General features: G+C 41.0%; 2 long non-coding RNA genes across 2 annotated transcripts in view; one reads left to right on the forward strand and one right to left on the reverse strand.

The window, feature by feature from the left end:
* LOC134808161 (uncharacterized) overlaps positions 1 to 11,073 on the forward strand; it is a 28,921-nt gene extending 17,848 nt beyond the window's left edge. The window contains exons 2-4 of the long non-coding RNA XR_010150572.1: positions 3,423 to 3,613; positions 5,528 to 5,664; positions 9,811 to 11,073. This is a non-coding gene — a long non-coding RNA (uncharacterized LOC134808161). The remainder of the gene's footprint in view (positions 1 to 3,422; positions 3,614 to 5,527; positions 5,665 to 9,810) is intronic.
* On the reverse strand, positions 267 to 19,445 carry LOC134808162 (uncharacterized). The gene is made up of 4 exons (XR_010150573.1): positions 19,248 to 19,445; positions 18,948 to 18,980; positions 3,351 to 3,526; positions 267 to 960 (listed from the first exon to the last, which is right to left on the reverse strand). It is a non-coding gene; the product is annotated as an uncharacterized LOC134808162 (long non-coding RNA).
* Between the last annotated feature and the right edge of the window lie 3,706 nt (positions 19,446 to 23,151).

The following is a 23,151-nucleotide window of genomic DNA, read 5'->3' on the forward strand; positions in this document are numbered from 1 at the left end:
TATCCAAGTCAGGAAAATAACATTGTTACATTATATATTATGTAATAATACATTTCAGAACCATTACCACTATCTTACCCTTAGGCCCAGTTTAGCATTAACCCTTAGCCTCAAGTTTAGCATGATGATGAATATACTGATTAATAGAATCAAATAAATAGCCTTTCCATATGTCTATGATAACTAACTATAAGATGTAATTTAGAAACATTTCTCACATATGAGAGGACTTTAAAAAGTTTATGAAAAAATGGAATTAAGAGATAAAAGTTTAAAATATGATTTTATTTCTCAACACGAGTTCCATCAAGTTCCAGACACTTTTGTAAGAATGATACCATTCATTTAGTCCATCCCTAAAGAACTAAGTGTCCTGGGAATTTAACCATGTCAGTGCAGTCTTTTTTACATTATTAACTGGGAAAAAATGGGTGCCTTTTACAGATTTTTTAAATATTAGGAAGTAAAGAAGTCAGAAGGAACCTATCCAGGGTGTATGGTTAAAGATTTCCCATTGAAACTCTCGCAAAATCGCCCTCACTTGATGAGAGGAATGAGCAGAACCTTTGTTGTGGTGGAGGAGGACTCTCTGGTGAAGCTTTCTCAGGTGTCTGTCTGTTAAAGCTTTTGCTAACTTTTTACAAGCACTCTCATAATAAGCAGATGCTATCGTTCTCTGGCCCTTCAAGAAGTCAACAGGCACTATGCCATGAGCATCCCAAAACACTGTTGCCACGACCTTTGCTCTTGGCCAGTCTGCTTGTGCTGTGACGGGGCCACTTCCACCCTCGGTAGCCATTTCTTTGATTCTGCTTTGTCTTCAGGATGGTAAAGGGAAAGTTCAGCTCCCGTGGCAATTCTTTGAAGAAATGCTTCTGGATGTTGATCCCATTTCTTTAAAATTTCCATCGAAAGCTCTGCTCCTGTCTGCAGCTAATCTGGGAACAATAGTTTTGGCACCTGTGGAATAGAAAGTTTGCTCAACGTTATTTTTTCAGTCAGAATTGTGGAGCTCAACCCATTCAGATTTCTATAGTGTTGGCTATTGTTTCTGCTGTTAATCATTGGTCCTGTTTAATTATTAAATGAACACAACTTTTTTTTCCTCAAAAATTGATGTAGATGGTCTACTGCAGAGGGCTTCATCTTCAGAATTATCTCATCACTTCTTTAAACAAGGTATCCATTTGTAAACTGCTGATTTCTTTGGGAATAGCATCTCCATAAATCTTTTCATAAAGCATCAGTGGTTTCACCATTCTTCCACCCAAATATTTGAGATCGGGTGCAGTGTTTCACACCTGTAATCCCAACACTTTGGGAGGTCAAGGCAGGAGGATTGCCTAATACCATTTTGAGATCAGCCTAGGCAACATAGCAAGAGCTCATCTCTACAAAAAAAATTTTTAAAATAGCTGTGTGTGATGGGACACACCTGTCGTTCCAGCTACTGGGGAGGCTGAGGTGGGATGATTACTTGAACCCAGTGGTTTGAGGTTATAGTGAGCTATGATCATGTTATTGCACTCCAGCCTGGGTAACAGACCTGGTAAGACCTTGTCTCTAAAAAAAATAAAAAATTTAAAAAGTTGTTTGTCCTTGCTTCTGTCTTAGCAGAATTCATGTTGTTCTGACAGGTGCTCTTTCCAAACTGATGTCTTATCCTTCTTAGTGCCTCAAACTATATCCTGTCCAGACATGTTATAACAAGTTAGTATGAGTTTATTTTAGTGCAAAAAAATTGAATTCACATATAGTTTTTTTCATAATATGCATTTTTCATGGACTTTTTGAAGACCCCTCATAATGGCAAAACTATACTCTACTAGGGATATAACCCTGACACACCCAGTGGAAAATATACAAAAGATGTCTGGTTTTAAGAAAATGTAATAAAGTTGGGCATTTCTTCTTAGTTTTTCAGAAATGGCCCCAAAGCTGAAAGAATAAGAAACAGAAATGCTTACTGTATTATACAAAATATGAATACATTTGAAGCCCTGATGCTCTGAACAGGAGAAAGAGCTGCTGAAGGCAGTAAATTCCCCTTGTAATGGATGAAGTTGTGAAAGGAAGATACACTGTTTAGTTAAAAAAAAAATAAAAACAGACAGTGCAGAATGACTTCTATAAAATCGTTAAATTTATGTGTTAAAGAAACAACACACAAAATCCTAAAATGACACTACATGGTTTGACTACACCGTGTACAGTCACGGACTGCAGAGCAATGTTTGAGTCAATGGCAGACCACATACATGGTAATGGTCCCATAAGGTTATAATGAAGCTGAAACATTCCCGTTGCCTAGTATTTACCATACTGTACATTTTATTATTATCTTGGAGCATACTCCTTCTCCTTATTAAAAAAAAAAAGTTAACTGTCAAACAGCCTCATGCAGGTCCTTCAGGAGGTATCCAGAAGGCATTGTTCTCACAGGAGATGACAGCTCCATGCATGTCATTGCCCCTGAAGATCTTGCAGTGGGTCAGACCTGGAGATGGGAGACAGTGACAGTAATGATTCTGACCTGTGTAGGCCTGGGCTAATGTGTGTGTTTATGCCAGATTTTTAGCAAAAAAAAAAATGAGAAATAGAAGAAAGCTTATGGAATAAGGATATAGAGAAAGAATATTTTTGTACAGCTGTACAATGTGTTTGTGTTTGAAGCTAAGTATTATCACAACAGTCAAGTTAAAAAATTAAGTTTTTGAAGTAAAAATATTACAGTAAGCAAAGGTTAATTTATCATTGAAAAAAGAAAAGTATTTTAAATAATTTTAGTGTAGCCTAAGTGTACAGTGTTTATGAAGTCTACAGGAGTATACCGTAATGTCTCAGAACTTCATATTCACTCACATGTCACCCAGAGCAACTTCTAGTCCTGCGACCTTCATTCAGGGTAAGTGCCTTATGCAGGTGTGCTATTTTTAATCTTTTAGACTGTATTTTTTACTGTACCTTCTCTATGCTTAGATACACAAATACTATTGTGTTACAATTGCCTACTATATTCAGTACAGTCACATGCTGTACAAGTTTGTAGTCTAGGAGGAATAGGCTGTACCATCTAGCCTAGGTGTGTAGTAGCCTGTACCATCTAGGTTTGTGTAAGCATACTCTATGATGCACAAGACAAAATCGACTAACAATGCATTTCTCAGGATGTATTCCCACACGACTGTGTTTTCTATGAGAACACAGAATGTAACTGCATAAAAGATCTGAAAAGTCCATACCACTTGATAAGAGGGTACCTGTGGGAAGCAGAGGCAGGCACTGGGAAGACATAGGTATTCAAGGAGAACTTTAGCTTTATCTAGTATGTTTTGGTTTTTTGGAATTACCTTAAAATGCACTTGCAGTGCTTCTGTCATTGGAAAGCGAATTTAATAACAATCTCTCCTTTTGCCAAGCAGTAGAGATCAGAACAGGACAAATTCTTGTCCTTTCATGTACCTCCAACTGACGTCAACTTGTAGAAACAGCACTGAAGATGGTCTGAATGGGAACTATTACAACACTGGGAGAAATAGAAGATAATCTTATTATCGGGGAAATAGTTACTACAGCCACACCAGCGTACAATAAACTCAGGACTTCAGTGAAGGTGAGATGCAGACTGGATCCAGAGGAACTTTGATAACAACTTAAAACACATGGTTTTCTGAGGACACTGGCACACACTTTCTCAAATGAGGACTTCCATCATTAAAATGAACCTTGAACTATAATCTCTAATCATTCCCAGTCCTATGAGCTCTGTTTTTCTTTATTATTGCTATGTCATGTGTGTTTAAAATAGAGGTTTCCTTACACCTAGCTGCTAACCAACCTGCTGCAATCTGACTTCTGCCGTTGGAATTGCTCCTGCCACATCCATCAAAGGCATAGCAGTTGCCGAACTTGAGAGCCATTTTTCAGACCTTTTAAGTATTCTCTTAGACATTGATTCTGCTGAGAGTTCCTCCTGAACTCTCCTCCCTTGCTCTACGAGGCTAGCATCTCTGACTCTCTTCTTATTTCTCTATGAATTCCTTGGCCTCTTTTACCTGCTATTCTTTTCTTCTGCCTATTTCTTAAGTATTGATGTCCCCCGAGCTCAGTTCTGGGTCCCTGTGTGAGTTGCCAAAATGGTCCAAATTCTACCTCCAACCACCCCACCCAAAGCCCTCACAGTGTGACTTTGTACGGTGGAGTCTGTTTCCCCATTCCTAGAATCAGGGCTGGTGCAGAGGAAGTGATGCTGTACTAGGTCTGGGCCAAGGCCTTGCATGCGTCATCTCTGTCTTAGAGTCTGCCCAGCAGCAACGCAGCAAAAGCCTGAGCTGATTGGCGAGCTGTGCAATTGCAGGGTCAGATCCTATTTGACCTTGCAATCCATGTCCCAACCAATTGCCAGCAGCCCTAGAAACAGAGTGACCTCATTGACCAGCAGCTGAACCTAGACCTTTGAGAGAGTCCAGCCAGGACCAATAAAACCATCCAGCTGAGTCCAGCCCAAAGAGCTGACCCACAGATGTATGTGCTAAATCAATGCTTGTTTATTATGTAGCAAAAAGCCAACTGTTACCTCCTCTTCTCAATTTTGGGGGACCTCCTTCCTCACAGGCATGACTTCAGCTTCTATGACCTGATGATGATTCTAACACAGTGCAAAAAAATGTTTTGATGGGATGAAGACACAGGCTTTTGAGACAATGCTTTTGAAGAATATTCATTCTCTGGATTTCTTAGCTCCAGTACATTCTCATTTAGGACTTCCTCCTTTTGTTATATTCTGGACTTGATGTTATAGCTATGGTTATTATTTTCAAACTTACAATGACTTATTTGAACAAAATAATTGGGAAGATCAGAAACTGAAAGAAAACACACAGTGCTAGCTTTTACTCCTTATTCATGCATTTGAATAAAACCCCACAGTACACTTGAAAATAAATCCTAACGCAGGTGTTTGGCTAAGGTGCACATGAATGTGGAGCCTGCCCCAGTCACTAGTGGTGCCTAGCAAACCACTCCAACATTTAGTGACTACATAAAACTCCATCTTCTTAGGCTCACAGGGTTGGGGATTTGGAAAGGGCTTGGCAGGGACAGTTTATCTCCACCCCATGATGTCTGGGCCTCAGCTAGGAAGGTGAGAAGGCTAAGGGGTGAGTCAATGGCTCAGGACTGGAATATTCTGGCGGCAACTTCACTAACAAGTCTGTGGCTGACACTGGCCATTGGCTGAATTTCAGCTGGACGTTGGACCACTCTCCAAGTGTTCTCTCTGCCTCGGGCTGGTTTGGGCTTCCTTACGGCATGGCAGCTGGATTCCCAGAAGAGGCATCCCAAGAAAGCCAGGTTGAAATGCTTGGCATCTTTATAGTGTCGTCCAGCCTCAGAGGTCGCATAACATCAGTTTAGCCACACTCTTGGTCAAGGCCATAGTGCAATTTGCTCAAATTCTAGTGCAGGAGACTGCTTGCTCAACAGAAGGAGTGTCAAGGTCACACTTTTTTTTTTTTTTTTTTTAAAGCACATGGAATGGATGACATTGTCGTGGTCATTCTTGGAAATTACAATCTGAAACTGAAGCATATGCAAAATGCACCTGAAAATTCAGACATCTGTGCCTTGTAAGGAAAGGAGACACCACAGATCACCCTTTGGGAGGTGAGTTTGAGAAACAAGGAGGCGTCTTCATAGACATTTGGTAGCTTGCCAACTTGATAGGCTGTTTAAATAACCTAAAACAGTGTTATCCAATCGAGGGCCCTTCCTCCATGAGAGGTCTTCTATGTCAGTAATAAAGGCATTTTTAATATTTCAAAATATTAGAGAAATTATGCATTGATTGGGCACGAAAGTAACTGAAATATAACTAAAACTTTTTTCCTACTTTGGGATGGAATGCAGGCTAAATGAAGCTGTGACTCACAGTTACATATGTTTTTATTAAATAAGAAAACAATCACTAAATGAATATATCTTATTTGGTAGATAACTATTTCAAAACATGATAGCCTGCCATAGAAGGACAGGGATTGGAAACAGAAATTTTGCTATAAATTGTTTTGACAGATTGAAAAAAAAGAGCAATAAAAATAGTGGAGCTAAGACCTGAGAGCCTCCCACCCAGAACTGGCGACTGATGACATGATGTCCGATTCACTCCATCTTTTAAAATATAAATGAAATAAAACAAATGAAGCTGGCTTTGTATCATCCCTGCTTCTGTCTCCCTTGCCCTCAGAGATGATCATTAAGAATCACAAATATTCTAACACCCAAAAATGCTCCATATGTATTTATATTCATGAATAGTTTCTATTGCATATCTGATGATTGATATAATTGGTCTCATGCTGCAAATGTCTTTTCCATTCAATATGTTTTTGAGTTTTTACATGTTGTTATAGAAAAATAGCTCACCTCTGCTCTATAGGATTCCATGGTGTGAATGCATCATAATTCTTTTTTTTTTTCTTTTGAGACAGGGTCTTGTTCTGACACCCAGGCTGCAGCTCACTGCAGCCTTGACATTCCAGGCTCAAGTGATCCTCCCACCTCAGCCTCCCAAGTAGCTGGGACTACAGGCACACACTACCACGCCTAATTTTTGTAATCCCAGCACTTTGGGAGGCCGAGGCTGGAGGATTGCTTCAGCTCAGGAGTGTGAGACCAGCCTGGGCAACATGGTGAGAACACATCTCTACGAAAAACACATGCCTGTCTAATTTTTGTATTTTGTGTAGAGATGAGATCTCACCATGTTGCCCAGGCTGGTCTCAAACTCCTGAGCTCAAGTGATCCCCCTGCCTTGGCCTCTCAAAGTGCTGGGATGAAGGTGTGAGCCACTGCTCCTGGCCTAACTTATCTTAGTCTAACCAGCCGGTGGATGTTTAGGTTACTTCCATTGTTGTGCTATTCTGAAGAATGTTGCAGTGGAGCTTCTTGAATATGTCCTACTGTGTCTACGTGGAAGAGTTTCTCTCTGCAAATATCTAAAGGTAGAATTTTTTAGATCACAGGATATGTACATTTTCAATTTTACTACATACTCCAAACAAGTTGTATGTATAAATGCCTTGGCAAATTTTATTGAAAATGTACTGTGTGCAAAACATTGTTTTACCACCTGTGAGAATATGCAGGTGAACCACAGTCCCCGACTGAGGACAGAAGTCGCCCAGTGCTCTGACAGCCGACATACCCCTCATCATAGATGTTTACCAGAGGCCAGATAAGAATCAGTCCAGAAACCAAGGCCTCAGAATTAAGGAGAAGATCCAGATGATTCTCTGGATTCAGGTTCATTTAAGATTCAGTGATTGGGCTGGGTGTGGTGGCTCATGCCTGTAATCCTAGCACTTTGGGAGGTTGAGGCTGGCAGATCACTTGAGGTCAGGAGTTTGAGACCAGCCTGACCAACATGGTGAAACCCCGTCTCTACTAAAAATACAAAAATTAGCTGGGCATTGTGGTGGGCACCTGTAATCCCAGCTACTCGGGAGGCTGAGGCAGGAGAAGCACTTGTACCTAGGAGGTGGAGATTGCAGTGAGCCGAGATGGCGCCATTGCACTCCAGCCTGGGCGACAGAGTGAGACTCCAAAAAAAAAAAAAAAAATGCAGTGATTGCCTGCAATTCTTATGTTTACCTTCCCCTCCAAAGTGATAAATATTTGTTTACTTTATTTTCTACTTAATTTTTTTTTTGTATTTTGCTTTTGTAAACATAATACATGTTCATTGTAAAAAAAATTAAGAAATTAAGAATAGTACAAGGAAGAATGTATTAAAATCACCCCATATGGCAGTTTCTCAAAAAATTAGAAATAGAAGTATTATATGATCTAGCAATTTTACTTCTGATTATATAACCAAAAGAATGGAAAGCAAGAACTCAGAGATATGTGATATATAAACACTCATGTTCATAACAACATTATTCATAATAACCAAAAAGTGGAAGCCACTCAAGTTTCCATCTACAATGAATGGATCAACAAAATGTGGTGTGTGTGTGTGTATATGTGTATATATACGTATACATATATATGTGTATATATATACATGTTTATATATGTGTATATATGTGTATATGTATATACAAATAATATATATACATATAATATATAATTATATGTATATATAAATATATATTTATATATGTTAATACATATAATATATAATACATATGTATGTATTTTATATACATACATAACATAACAGAATATGATTAATATATAATATATATAACATAACAGAATACGATTGAGCCCTAAACAGGGAGGAAATTCTGACACATGCCACAACATGGATGAACTTGAGGACATTATGCCAAGTGAAATAAGCAATAATAAAATAAAGAAAATAAACAGTAATAACCAAGTGAAGAAATATCTAATTATTCCATTAATGTAAGGTATCTAGAGTAGTCAAATTCACAGAGACAGAAAGTAGAATGGTGGTTGCCAGAGGCTGGGGCAGGGAAATGGGGCATTACTGTTTAATGGGTATGGAGTTTCAGTTTTGCAAGGTGAAGCGTTCTGGAGATGGACAGTGGTGATGGCTGCTGATATGGTGGCTCTGTGTCCCCACTGAAATCTCAGGTCAAATTGTAATCCCTAGTATTGGAGGAGGTTCCTGGTGGGAGGTGATTGAATCATGGGGTGGGCTTCACCCTTGCTGTTCTTGTGGTAGAATTCTCAGATCTAGTTGTCTGAAAGTGTGTAGCACCTCCCCCTTTGCTCTGTCTCTCACTCCACCATGGGAAGAAGGTGCTTGCTTACTCTTCACCTTCTGCCATGATTGTAAGTTTCCTGAGGCCTCCTCAAACATGCTTCCTGTACAGCCTGCAGAACTGTGAGTCAATTAAACCTCTTTCTTCCTAAATTATCCAGTCTCAGGTAGTTCTTTATAGCAGTGCGAGAGCAGACTAACACAGTTGCATAACGATGTGAATGTACTTAATGTCACTGAACTGGATGCTTAAACATGGTTAAGATGGTAAATTTTATGTTATGTGTATTTTGCCACAATTAAAAAGAAATCTTAAAAAGTAAGTGGCAAGAATGAGAAATGTTGTCATCCTCAAGATACTAAAGATCTGTTTCAATGACACGGATAAAGAAATCACCCTAAATATCACCACCCAACTTCAATATCAAAGATTCTGAAATTTAGTTAAAGAAAAAGAAGTGAAAGTGAATGATTTCTTTACTCAAAGGTTAATAAGAGAGATTTTGTTTTGTTTTGTTTTGTTTTTTAGTTAAGAGGGCAAGTCATAATGGTCTTTTAAACTGTGTTTAAATTTTAAACAGCATTTGACTTCTGGCTCTAAAAAATGAGGATTTTAGCACTTTTACACTTCTTCCCAACTTCTGTCTTCTGACCTCCTAAGTTTTGTGAAGATTTTTACTCTCAAGGCTGAGAAATATACCTTCTATTCTGTAGTCTTAAAGTGACTGGGGCTCTAGCATTAATGCTCCATTTACATGAAGCATTTACTTAATACCATTCCCGTGATGTGCCTTTATTTTCAAGCATTTTTCTTAAAAAAAGTATTAATTGACTGTATTTCATTAAGAAAGCGTCAAATGTGTTGAGCTTTCTAACTCTTTATTATGTGGACACTTTTCACGTGGCCTATATACTCGAGCAACACCTTGGCTTGGAATAAGTGCCTTTGGTTGCATTGCATTTCCTTCAGAACTTTGTAGATTGCTACTGTATTTTTTGGGAATAGAGTAAAACACCAACTCAATTTATACCCCTTGTGAAGGATTTGAATTTTTTTTTTTTTTTTTGCCCCATAGAATGAAGAATTTTTCCCTCATCTTTGAAGTTCAATAATTTAATACATTTTCCAGACCATGAATCATCAGGGAAATGCAACTTTAAAAAAATGAGATGCTCTATGCACACATTGTAGCAGCCAAAATTCAAAAGACGGACAGCACTAAACCCTAGTGAGGATACAGAACAAGGAAAACTCTCATATCCTGTGGTGGGAATGTGCAATGATACGGCTACTTTGGAAAACTGTTTAGCGGTTCTGTGAAAACTTAATCATACACCTGCCATGACTCAGCCTTCCCACTTTCATGTATTTCGCCAAGAGAAGGAAAAACTTACGTCCACAAAAAGACTTGTGATAAAGGCTTATAGCAGCTTCGTTCAAAATAGCCAACACTGGTGGGAGGAAATCAGTGGTAATTGGATAAGCAGGATATATTACCTCCAGGCAATGGAACACAATTTACCAATAAAAATAAATCACTGGAGGGCGATGTCTTCCTGCGTGGGGTGGGTTGATTCCGGAGCTCTCTGAGGTCCCCAGCGCCGCACCCCTGCCGCTTCATCTCGCAGGGCACACGAGCAGCCCCAGCAGCTCCACGCTCCCATGCGCCCCAGCAGGTTCTGGTCCTCTCCGCTGGGACAGATTAGGACCCTTGGAGGCCACGGCCCTGATGCGCCAGCCCGGGCTGGCGCTGGAGACCGGGGCGCCCTTGGCAGGACGGGGAGGCGGGTCACGGTTGATTTCTGGTTTCCCTGTGACCTGAGCAGGTTTGCACACAGTGGAAAGCGCTGCGTTTCTTTTCTTTTTTTTTATTATTATACTTTAAATTTTAGAGTACATGTGCACATTGTGCAGGTTAGTTACATATGTATACATGTGCCATGCTGGTGCACTGCACCCACTAACTCGTCATCTAGCATTAGGTATATCTCCCAATGCTATCCCTCCCCCCTCCCCCCATCCCACAGCAGTCTCTAGAGTGTGATATTTCCCTTCCTGTGTCCATGTGATCTCATCGTTCAATTCCCACCTATGAGTGAGAATATGCGGTGTTTGGTTTTTTGTTCTTGCGATGGTTTACTGAGAATGATGTTTTCCAATTTCATCCATGTCCCTACAAAGGACATGAACTCATCATTTTTTATGGCTGCATAGTATTCCATGGTGTATATGTGCCACATTTTCTTAATCCAGTCTATCATTGTTGGACATTTGTGTTGGTTCCAAGTCTTTGCTATTGTGAATAATGCCGCAATAAACATACGTGTGCATGTGTCTTTATAGCAGCATGATTTATAGTCCTTTGGGTATATACCCAGTAATGGGACGGCTGGGTCAAATGGTATTTCTAGTTCTAGATCCCTGAGGAATCGCCACACTGACTTCCACAATGGTTGAACTAGTTTACAGTCCCACCAACAGTGTAAAAGTGTTCCTATTTCTCCACATCCTCTCCAGCACCTGTTGTTTCCTGACTTTTTAATGACTGCCATTCTAACTGGTGTGAGATGGTATCTCATTGTGGTTTTGATTTGCATTTCTCTGATGGCCAGTGATGATGAGCATTTTTTCATGTGTTTTTTGGCTGCATAAATGTCTTCTTTTGAGAAGTGTCTGTTCATGTCCTTCGCCCACTTTTTGATGGGGTTGTTTGTTTTTTTCTTGTAAATTTGTTTGAGTTCATTGTAGATTCTGGATATTAGCCCTTTGTCAGATGAGTAGGTTGTGAAAATTTTCTCCCATTTTGTAGGTTGCCTGTTCACTCTGATGGTAGTTTCTTTTGCTGTGCAGAAGCTCTTTAGTTTAATCAGATCCCATTTGTCAATTTTGGCTTTTGTTGCCATTGCTTTTGGTGTTTTAGACATGAAGTCCTTGCCCATGCCTATGTCCTGAATGGTAATGCCTAGGTTTTCTTCTAGGGTTTTTATGGTTTTAGGTCTAACGTTTAAGTCTTTAATCCATCTTGAATTGATTTTTGTATAAGGTGTAAGGAAGGGATCCAGTTTCAGCTTTCTACATATGGCTAGCCAATTTTCCCAGCACCTTTTATTAAATAGGGAATCCTTTCCCCATTGCTTGTTTTCCTCAGGTTTGTCAAAGATCAGATAGTTGTAGATATGTGGCGTTATTTCTGAGGGCTCTGTTCTGTTCCATTGATCTATATCTCTGTTTTGGTACCAGTACCATGCTGTTTTGGTTACTGTAGCCTTGTAGTATAGTTTGAAGTCAGGTAGTGTGATGCCTCCAGCTTTGTTCTTTTGGCTTAGGATTGACTTGGCGATGCGGGCATTTCTTAAGATATTGTGGGTAGCGGCAAAATCATCCGCGAGAAGCTCTGGGAAACTAAGCGCTCAGGCCCTCTTTCCACTCCATTACCCAAATGGTGCAGACCCCCGCAGGCCACCCATGAGGTCGCCCTACCTGGCAGAGTTGGGAGCCGAGGCACAGCCTGTGCCAGCAGGAGGTCCGGACGTCCGAGGTGTCCCAGGTGGGAGTCCACGCAGGGGTAAGGGCGCACTCTCCGGGACACCCCCGCCTCCCTCACTTCCGCGCGCACGGTGGTGACATCTGGGAGGAAACTCTCCTCGATGCAAGCACCCTGCTCCAGCGCTGCGCCGTACCCCACCACTTGGACCCACACGGGGCTTCCTCCTAGGATGAGCGGCCAGCTGGTACGCACATAGGAACAGCTCCATGGGTGACAGCCCCAGGGACTTCCAGCACCTTCAGGGCAGAGCCCACAGCCTCCTGCCAGGAGACTCCATGAAGAAGCCTCACCGTGGCCAGTGGGCTTCCTGACGTGCATACCATTCCCAAGATTGCTTCCTCAATGACGTGGTGGAGGAGCAGAGGGAGCACTCCATGGATGCCGATGACATCGAGCTGGAGAAGGACAGACCCTGGAGGTGGAGACACAGGGCTCCTGAGGGCACAGGCTCAGACCAGGAACTGCAGTCCATGGTGAGGAAAAGGGCGCAGAGAAAAGCCCAGGCTGGCCACCACCTGCTGGTCCCTGAGTGCCCTCCCTCCTCCTGTCCCCCAGGTGGGAGCTGCCGGGCTCTGCTCGCCCTCCCTCTTCCTGTCCCCTAGGTGGGAGGGCAGCCAGCAATGAATAGTGGACCACAGCATGTCAGCACCCCAGGGATCTAGTCCAGGGATTCTTTTTTTCAACACCTGTAAACATGGGAAGCTGTTTTTCAAACAAATACAATGTGTGAAACAGATCAAAATGAGAAACTGGAAAAAAAATAAACAAATGACTGATATGCACAGCACCATGGAAAAAATCCCCAAACCATTATACACAGTGAGAAAAGCTACACACAAAAGATATATAACTGAATGTTCCTTTTTGTATAAAATTCTAGGAAAGGCAAACTAATCTATAATGTCAACAAGCAGATCAAGAAAGCTTGGGTCAGAGGGAGGAACAGACTACACAGGAGGAATGTCTGCCATTGATGGAGATGTTCTGTTTTCTGGGTATTTGCAGTGGTTTTTGGGTGTCTCTGTCAAACTCAGTGAACCACACACTTTGAATGAGTGCACTTTATTGCACATAAATTAGACCTCAATAAAGTTAAATCTTATCAACAATATAATAATTTAATTAGTGTATCTCTTGGCATTGAGTCCTAGAATTTGATGTGTTCTTTTGGTCTAAAGATTTAATTTATTTTTCATTTAGGATAAATTTTCTTGTAACTCTTCTTAATGTACTGTTTATTCTCTGTTTAGTTTGAAATCTCTAGAACACCAATTATGCATATGTTGGATCATCTTTTTTGTCTTCAATATCAATTAGTTTTGCTCCGACCTCTAGGTTTTTATTATCTGCATTCATTGTGATTATGTTAAACCTTTCTTCTATGGCAGTAATTCCCTTTCAGCCACGTCTGTTTTGTATGTAGATTTTTCAAGTTTCTTAATTAGTTCTTTAATATTATTTTGTCTCTGGTTTTATGCTTTTCACAAAATTTTTCGTATCATGGCAGACACAGAAAATGATAATATTTTTGCAGCATATGGATATAAATGGCTGATGTTCTTTGTGGTCAGAAGATAACTTATCCAATAATCTTCACTATTATAGGCCTTCTTCAGCCTTCCTGAAGGCCAAGAATATCAGTATCTGACACAAGTTGAGCAATTCTGCCCTATTTGTTTCTTTGGGCTGCAATATTTCATTTAATTTCATTTACTTTTTTAGACATCCTGTCCTTTAACTCTTTTGTTTTATTAAATTTCTGTTGTTAAATAGTTGTTTTATAATCACAGCCAACAGGCATATAAAAATATGATAAATATCACTAATTATCAGAGAAATGCAAATCAAAACCACAGTGAGATTATCATCCTCCTCCAGGTAGAATGGCTATTACTAAAAAGACAAAACCAACCCTCCAAACAAACAACCAAACAAACAAAAAATAGATGAGGGAGAGGATGTGGAGAAAAGGAAACTCTTATACACTGCTGGTGGAAACTAGTACAGTCACTATAAATAACAGTATGGAGGTTTCTCAATAAACTAAAAATGGAATTACCATTTAATCCAGCAATCCCACTACTGGGTATCCACCCAGAGGAAAAGAAATCAAAATATCCAAGGGTTATCTGCACTCAGGTGTTGATTGTAGCACTATTTACAATAACTAAAATATGGAATCAACCTAAGTGTCCACCAGTGGATGAATGATAAAGAAAATGTGGTACATATACACAATAGAATACTATACAGCCATGAAAAATAATGAAATCCTGTCATTTGCAGCAACATGGATGGAACTGGAGGTCATTATCTTAAGTGAAATAGGTCAGGCACAGAAAGACAATATCATGTCTTCTCACATGTATGTGGGAGCTAAAAACTTTGAGCATGTGGAGGTACAGAGTGGAATATAGAGAACAAACTGGGAAAAGTGAGTTAGGGAAGGCAGGGGGAGGATGAAGAGAAGTGAGTTAAATGGTACAATCATACAATAAGATAAAAGGAATAAAACCAATGTTTGATAGCAGCACAGGGTAACTACGTTTAACAAAAACATTGCACTTGGCAGATGGACACCCTGAGGATCCTGGCTTGAGCACTACACATGATACGCATGTCACACATTTCTTCATGCGCCTCATGAATTTGCACAAAAAAATGTAAAAAAAATTGTTTTATGTATCAAAGCACTTTTGGAGGATTTACTCCATTTTTTGGAGGAAAAGATTGTGTGTACGTGCATGTGTGTGTATTTTACATTACTCTCAAGATATATTTCCATTTGGATGAAGTAATATTGTATAGAGCCAGCATTTAAAAAAAATTCTTGCTCATACTTGTGTGGCCTTTTGTGTTGATACAGCGGTTATTTTCTCCATTGTGCTATTGTTTGAGATCCAGGAATTTTGCATTCCAGACAGTTTTTGGATAGCCTATGAGTAAGGCAGGGAGGAAGGTGTCCAGCTGAGGTGATGTTCAGTCTTCCTTAGACACTTGTACCCTAGTCTCGTTTCTGAGAGTTTGCTATACATCCATGGCAGTATTGACTCCTCCCACATGGAATGTATACACCATCACAGTGGTGGGGTCTGACCCTGGCTTCAGGAGTACAATTCACTGTATAAGCTTCCCTTTCATGTGAGGTCACTAGCCATTGCTGTTTGTGCCTCTTGTTTTACGTATTTTTTCATCTTTGCAGCTCTTTGTATTTTAGAATATGAGTACAAAATTCTCAGATTTTATTTGTTTATCTGACTTTTTTTGTTTTAATTTTTATTTTAAGTTCAGGACTACAAGTACAGGTTTGTTATATTGGTAAACTTGTGTCATGGGGATTTGTTGTGCAGATTATTTCATCACCAGGTATGAAGCCGAGTACCCATTAGTAATTTTTCCTAATCCTTTCCCCCTCCCAACCTCCACCCTCCAATAGGCCCCAGTGTTCCCCTCTATGTGTCCATGTGTTCTCATCATTCAGCTCCCACTTATAAGTGAGAACATGAAGTATTTGGTTTTCTGTTCCTATGTTAGTTTGCTAAGGATAATGGCCTCCAACTCCATCTATGTTCCCACAAAAGACATGATCTCATTGTTTTTCATGGCTGAATAATGTCCTTTATAGTGAACCAGATCCTTCACTTTAAAGGACATTATTGTGACACCTGGAGACACATGAATAAAGCCTGAGGTTGGGTGGGGTGGTGGTCAGCAGAGCTGCCCTGCGTCATGGCCAGGGGTAGTCTAGGAGGAGTGTGTCCTTGTTTCTCAGAATCACACACCAAAACTTTTGGGCATGATAGGGGAGGAACTTCAGATAGTTTAGAAAAGAAAAAGGTATAAAGCCAGTTCAAAATAAATAAACCAGAAACTGACTAATGAAAAGAGGAAATTTATATATAATGTTATCAGAAATCAGTAGGGAGGGGATTAGATATCATGACTTAGCATTGGGGGAAATAAGTTTTAAATCACCACCTCACACCACTCTCTCAGGTATATTCCACGTGGAATAAAAAGGTGAATGTCACAAGCTAGACCAAGGGCTAATGTTCTGCCACATGTAGAGAATACTTTAAAAATACCTGTCAAATCCCAATGGCATTTTTGCAGAAATAGTAAAATCCATCCTAAAATTCATATGGAATTCATATGGAATCTCAAGGAACATTGAACTGACAAAACAGTCTTGAAGAACAAAGTTGGAGGTCTCACATTTCCTGACTTCAAAACATACTACAAAGCTATAGTAGTTTTAAAAATGTGGTACTGGTATAAAGATATACCTATAGACCAATGGAATAAAATACTCAGCCCAGAAGTAAACTCTTGCATATATTGACAAATGGTTTTCAACAAGGGTGCCAAGATCATTCAAAGGGGGAAAAAGCAGTCTTGCCATGAAGTGATGTTGAGAAAATTAGAGATTCATTCACATGCAAAAGAATGAAGATGGACCCTTACCTTCTACCACGTATAAATATTACTTAATAGTAATTACCATATATGAATACACTTACATTAGTTATAATTTTAGCTCTTATTAAATATTATTTTGTAAGATTCAACTCTTACTAAACATAAGATTAAAACTATAAAACTCTTAGAAGAAAACACAGGGGAACCTTCATGACATTGCAGTTGGCAGTAATTTATTGAATATGATACTGAAAGCACAGGCAACAGAGGAAATAAGACATAAATTTGACCACATCAAAATTTAAAACTGCACCACAGGACACAGCCATCAAAGGCAACCCATGGGATGTGAGAAAATATGTGCGAATCAGATACTTGATAAAAGGTTGATATCTAGAATATGTAAAGAATTCCCACAACTCAACAACAACAACAACAACAACAAACATTTTTAAATGGGCAAAGGAATTAAATAGACATTTCTTCAAGGAAGATCTACAAATGGCCAAGAAGCACATGAAAAGATGCTCAGCATCACTAATCATTAGGGAAATGCAAATCAAAACCACAGTGAGACACCATCTCACACCCACTAGGATGCCCACAATGAAAGATGATTCGAGTTGAAGGATATGGATATTTTCTCTCACCACAATGAATTAAACTAGAAATAAGTAATAAAAAGACACTCGGAAAATCCTCACGTATAGCAAGTAACATATACACATCTAAACAGCCCATGAGCCACAGAAGATAACATGGTGGAAATTTAAAAGTATTTTGAATTAAGTGATAATGAAAGTACTACGTTTCAGTAGCTTTTAGGTTACAGCTAAAGCCTTGCATAAAGAGAAGTATGAATTTAGAAACATATATTATGGGGGGAAAAAAGCCAAAATAAGCTGAGTATGCATTTTAAGAAGTTAGGAAAACAGCAGCATTTTAAATCCAAAGAAACTATAAAAATAAGATAAAAGCAAAAATTAATGAAATAGGAAATAAGTGTATAATAGAGAAGATCAATAAAACCATTATTTTATTTGGTTCTTTGAAATAACTAAAAAATCTAATCATCCATTGGTGAGACTGAGCAAAAAAAAGAGGGACGGTATAAAAATTTCAAGAATATAAAAGGGCACATCTAATCTTATTAAAATAATAAGAAGATATTATAAGCAACTTTTTATTCAATAAACTTGAAATTTTACATAAGATAGACAAATTCTTTTAAAAAGTACAAATTTCCAAAATATACAAAGAAAAAATCCTTTATCATCCTAATTCTGAATTTATTGTCTGAAGATGTAACTTAAAACCTTCACGCAAAGAACTCTTTAATCCCAAATGAATTCGCCAGTAAATTCTTATAAACATCTAACAATGAAATGGCAGTCAAACACAAATTCTTACAGAGAATAAGTAAAGAAGGAGCACTGCATATTTATTTTATGACACCAAAACAGCATTGATGCCAAAACCTGACATTTCAGGAGAGGAAAACTCCAAGCCAACTGTGTTAGGCCGGTTTTGCATCACTATAAAGAAATACCTAAGACTGGGTAATTTGTAGAGAAAAGAGGTTTAACTGGCTCCTGGTTCTGCGGGCTGTAAGGAAGCTTGGCTCCAGCATCTGCTCAGCTTCTGGGAGGCCTCAGGGAGCTTTCGCTCATGGCGGAAGGTGAAGCGGGAGCAGGCACGTCACCCACTGAGAGCAGGAGCGAGAAAGAGAGGGAGACGGAAGGCGCCACACACTTTTAAACAACCAGATCTCGGGAGAAGTGATTCACTATCTTAAGGATGCACCAAGGGGATGATGCTAAACTACTCATGAGAAATCCACCCTGTGATCCAATCACCTCCCACCGAGCCCCACCTCTAATACTGGGATTACATCTCAACATGAGATTTGGCAGGACGAATATCCAAACCACATCACTAACCACTCACGAGCCTAGATGGAAACCATGAGCACGTCAGGTTTATTCCAGGAATACAAGATGGGTTAACGTTTGGAAATTAACCAGTATAATTCATCACGTTAACAAGAAAGAAAAAAGAAAAATCATTTGATTATCTTAATCTGTGCAGAAAAGTGTTTAATAAATACACATTTGTAATATAAGAATATGGAACTTTCTTATCCAAATTAAGGGAAACTACAAAAACCTTACAGCAGGCATCACACGGAACATAGTGAAATGTTGATGGTGTTCTGAGATTAGGAACAAACAAGAACGCTCACTTACCCACATATGTTCACCTTTTACTGGAGGTGCTCGCTGGTGCAGTATGGCATAGAAATAAAAAAGATTGGGTAGGGAAAAAAATAAGACAATTCTATTAGTGGATGTTGTGATTTTATATGTAGAAAGCTTAAAAGATTTCAAATATAATTAGAATTAATAAGTAAGTTTAAATCGTTTATGGGTGCAGGGTCAACATTTTTTTTTAAGATGGGGTCTCATTCTGTCACCCAGGCTGGAGTGCAATGGCATGATCAGAGCTCACTGCAGCCTTGACCTCCAGGGCTCAAGCAGTCCTCTTACCTCAGCTTCTGGAGTAGATGGGACTACAGACACACACCACAACGCCCAGCTATAGGGTCAATGTTTTTTAAAAAAACAGTTGTGTTTCTGTACACGAGTAACAAACAGAAACATGAGTAAAAACATCAGCTGTCAAATGTATTTAACAGGAGCTGTGCAAAGGTTCTGTGCAGAAACAGCATTACTGTGAGAAATAAAGAAATTCTAAATAAATGGAGGGAGATGCTAAATTGGGAAGATGATGTCATAAAGGAGTTAATTCTCTCTATAGTGATGCGTAGATAGCTGAAATTGCACTGCAAATATCAAAGGATTTTTACAGGCTGTTGTGTGGGAATGACCTTGATGCAAGGGTGGTCTCAAGGTCACTGTCAGGCAGGCGGTCCCAGAGGCCTTTGACGTACTGAGTCTCTCACACATCTTTGCCGGTTGAGATGTGTAACTGAAAAATCCCTGCCCAAAACAAGAGTGTTGGGGTCATGTGAAAGGATTCCTTTGTTCATACCCATGGGATCCACAATGTGGCCTCAAGTTACATATAAACCTTTGTGCTGGTAGAAGAATGATGATAGTTAATGCTCGCTGAGTACTTACAAGGATGGCAGTACTTTAATCTTTTCACGTTATGCGTGCCACTCGCATGACATGTACACACACCGGCTCATTTACTCTATGTATACTGCTTTGATTCTGAAATCTTGCTCAATACTATAACACAAAATGCATCGAGGAGAGGTGCTAGAGAGTTAGGAACTGCATCTTCAAGTGGAAAAATACCAAAACTCCATAAAATATGTCAAAGAGGTTTATTCTGAGCCAACATGAGTTACTGCAGCCTGGGGAAAACACAAACCCAAGAAGCCCTGAGTGGGTGGTTTCGAGGCAGTCGGTATGCAACTCATACATTTCAGGGAGGCAGGAGGTACAGGCAAAGTCATGAATCAATACCTGGAGGTTATACTTTGGCTTGGCACAAAAAGGTGAGATATCTTGAAGTGGCGGCTTACAGATCATAGGCAGGATTAAAGATTCTTTGATGTGCAGTTGATTAAAAGAACAAAGCTTTCTCTGAAAACTCGGAGTCAGCAGAAAGGCATATTTAAGTTGAGATCAGGACTTCTGCTCATCATCATGGGGTACTATGCTGGAGCCAGGTCGCAAGTGCAAACCACAAGACACTGGAAGAAAATGACCTGTTTAGCAAGATTGACAGTCTGCAGAGATGACTCCTCCAGGCCCCTTAGGAAGGAATTTTGAATAAAGAGAAAAAGTTCAGGTCTCAGACTCCTAAGGCAGCATGTGGCTTTAGTCCCAGGGCCAAGAGCAAGGGTGGCCCTTGCTGATGCCTCCGAGGCCCTGTGTGCCCTCTGAGGCTGGTTGAGGGCAGCTTGAGAAGAGTCTCTGCTTTATCTGGATGATGAGGAAGCCTGGCAGCGTCCTCTTTTGGAAGATCCCCACAGAGGCCCTGCAGAGGTACAGTCAGGCCAGCATGCTGGAGAGCCAGGAGAAAAGCCAGCAGGCACTGAGCTAAGGCTGTGTAATAGGCTGGACAGGAGGGGAGAGATTTGGGAGAAATTTAAGAAGCAGGCTGGGCGCGGTGGCTCATGCCTGTAATCCCAGCACTTTGGGAGGCCCAGGCAGGCGGATCACAAAGTCAAGAGATCGAGACCATCCTGGCCAACATGGTGAAACCCTGTCTCTACTAAAAATACAAAAATTAGCTGGGCATGGTGGTGCGCGCCTGTAGTCCCAGTTACTTGGGAGGCTGAGGCAGGAAAATCGCTTGAATCTGGGAGGCGGAGGTTGCAGTAGCCGAGATTGCACCACTGCACTCCAGCCTGGTGACAGAATGAGACTCCGTCAAAAAAGAAAGACAGAGAAAGAAAGAAAGAGAGGGAGGGAGGGAGGAAGGAAGGAAGAAAGGAAGGAAGGAAGGAAAGGAAGAAAGAAATTTAAGAAGCAAAATTCTCAGGACTTGGTGATCTAGTGGGTGTAAACATTGCGAGGAAAAAGCCATTTAAGATGAATTCCAAGTGACCGGCTGAAATGTGCAATGGATATTCACTTTGTAAATAGAGTGCGCAGGAGAGGGTGTTTGGGTGGAGAAAATGGGGAGATGATTGGGTGCCTGCGAGCTGCAGTGTGGAGCACTCACGTGCCATAGAGATGCCGGGCAGGGTCGGGAGACTGGGCTCAGCAGCTCGGGGGTGCCGAGGTGGTAGCATCCAGGAGACCACCTGGGAGCGTGTGTCCAAGGGAAGTGGACTCCTTCCCCCACCACACTCTTCTCTCTGCTGCAGGGACAGCCCCCAGAACAGTTCTTCTGTCGAAGGTTCTGAAGGACCCAAGACAGGTCAGTTCTCCATGGAACGTGGAAAAGGCTACTAAAAAGTACAGGCGCGTATTAGTTAGAATCTGGTTTGGGGGACACGAAGCAGAAAGAAAAGCACGACATTGTAAAACAGATATGACTGTTGCGCCCATTGCTAAATTATACAGTGTGCCACAAGGGTCAAAAGGATGGTCCGTGAACACGCAGGCTCAGGGTCGGACTCCGATGGGGATGCATTTCCAGATGCACGCCAGGTCAGTGCTGGGCATTCCTGCCACTCGGGTCCTCTCCCTAACGCCTCTACTGGTCCAACTGCCTTGTAATCACCGCTCTCCACTGGTTCTTTGACAAAGCGTTTTCAACCCCGATCTGCAGGCTTTAAAAGTGTTTTTAACCCCTACCTTGTTGCTGACCTAGGAAAAGGTTGCTGTCCCATTCTGTGCTAGTGATGCTAGCTGAGCACTTTTCTTTTTTACAGTGAAATTCTGGCCAGAGCCCAGTGGGACCCGTGACAGGCTGTTTCCGAGTCCTCCCAGGCTCTGCTGGAGGCTGCACACCTACGTTCGGTCTTGTGCCTTTGTCCCACATCGCCACGATGGGCCTCGAGCGGTCCCTGCTGCCCAGCGCTGTGGAGCTCCCCGGGTGTGTGGGCACAGCATGGCTGCAGGGCTCACTGCCCTCAGCTGTTGGGACTGCCATCCTGGGTCGCCACTCACTCCAGAGAGTGCCTACCATCCCCACGCTGCAGCCATGGTTACAGGACAGAACTCCCTGTCTTCGTGGGCAAAGCCTCCATGACTCACCGCTTTGTGCCATCGAATTGCAGCAGTGTGGCTGGAGCAGTTGGCGGCCCTGATGCCCGGCGCTCAGAGAACGCATCCGGGATGCGCTCAAGGATGCTGCCAACAGGGTTCTCAGCCTGCCCGTGGAGTCTGTCTTCCTAACTTGGCACCCGTGCCATCGTTGGACCAAGTTGTCATTGGGCACCGTCCCCTCCGGACAGATGCTTTCCAGCCCAGGCAGCCAGAAGGACACTAAGCTTGTGGCATCTGGGACGGCACGGATAGACATGGCATTAAAGCCGACTTTACCCTCTTCTTCTTCCTCTTTGTCACGGGGTAGAAAAGTGAGCCGCTCCAACACCCAGCTGCACCAATTTAAGGTCTTAACCATAGCCTCTAAAGGAGGTCTAAAGCCCTCCCAAATGTGGTTGCTGTAAAAATTGAGACCGTTTTCCACATGCTGCTCCGAAATCCTTTACCTCTTTCCACCTTTTCTCTCCCCATAGGCAAATGGCAGCTACGGCCACAAGAGAAAGCCCAGCTCATTTAAGTAAAGTAATTGATTTGGACACCTGAAAACTAACAGCAGTTAGAAATTTTAGAATGAACCACTGAGTAGACCAAATGAATTTAAATCAATTATCTAAGGTTTAATGTTTAAAGGGGGTTTAATTTTATGTATCTAGTTGCACCTTGATTATTCAGTTTTGAAGTTCCATGCATCAAAGTTTTAATCTCAGAATGAACACTAGACTCCCTGGGCTTCCCCTGCAGACTGGCATGTGCTTAG

Source organism: Pan troglodytes, chromosome 14 (assembly GCF_028858775.2).
Source record: "Pan troglodytes isolate AG18354 chromosome 14, NHGRI_mPanTro3-v2.0_pri, whole genome shotgun sequence".
Taxonomy (NCBI): Eukaryota; Metazoa; Chordata; class Mammalia; order Primates; family Hominidae; genus Pan; species Pan troglodytes.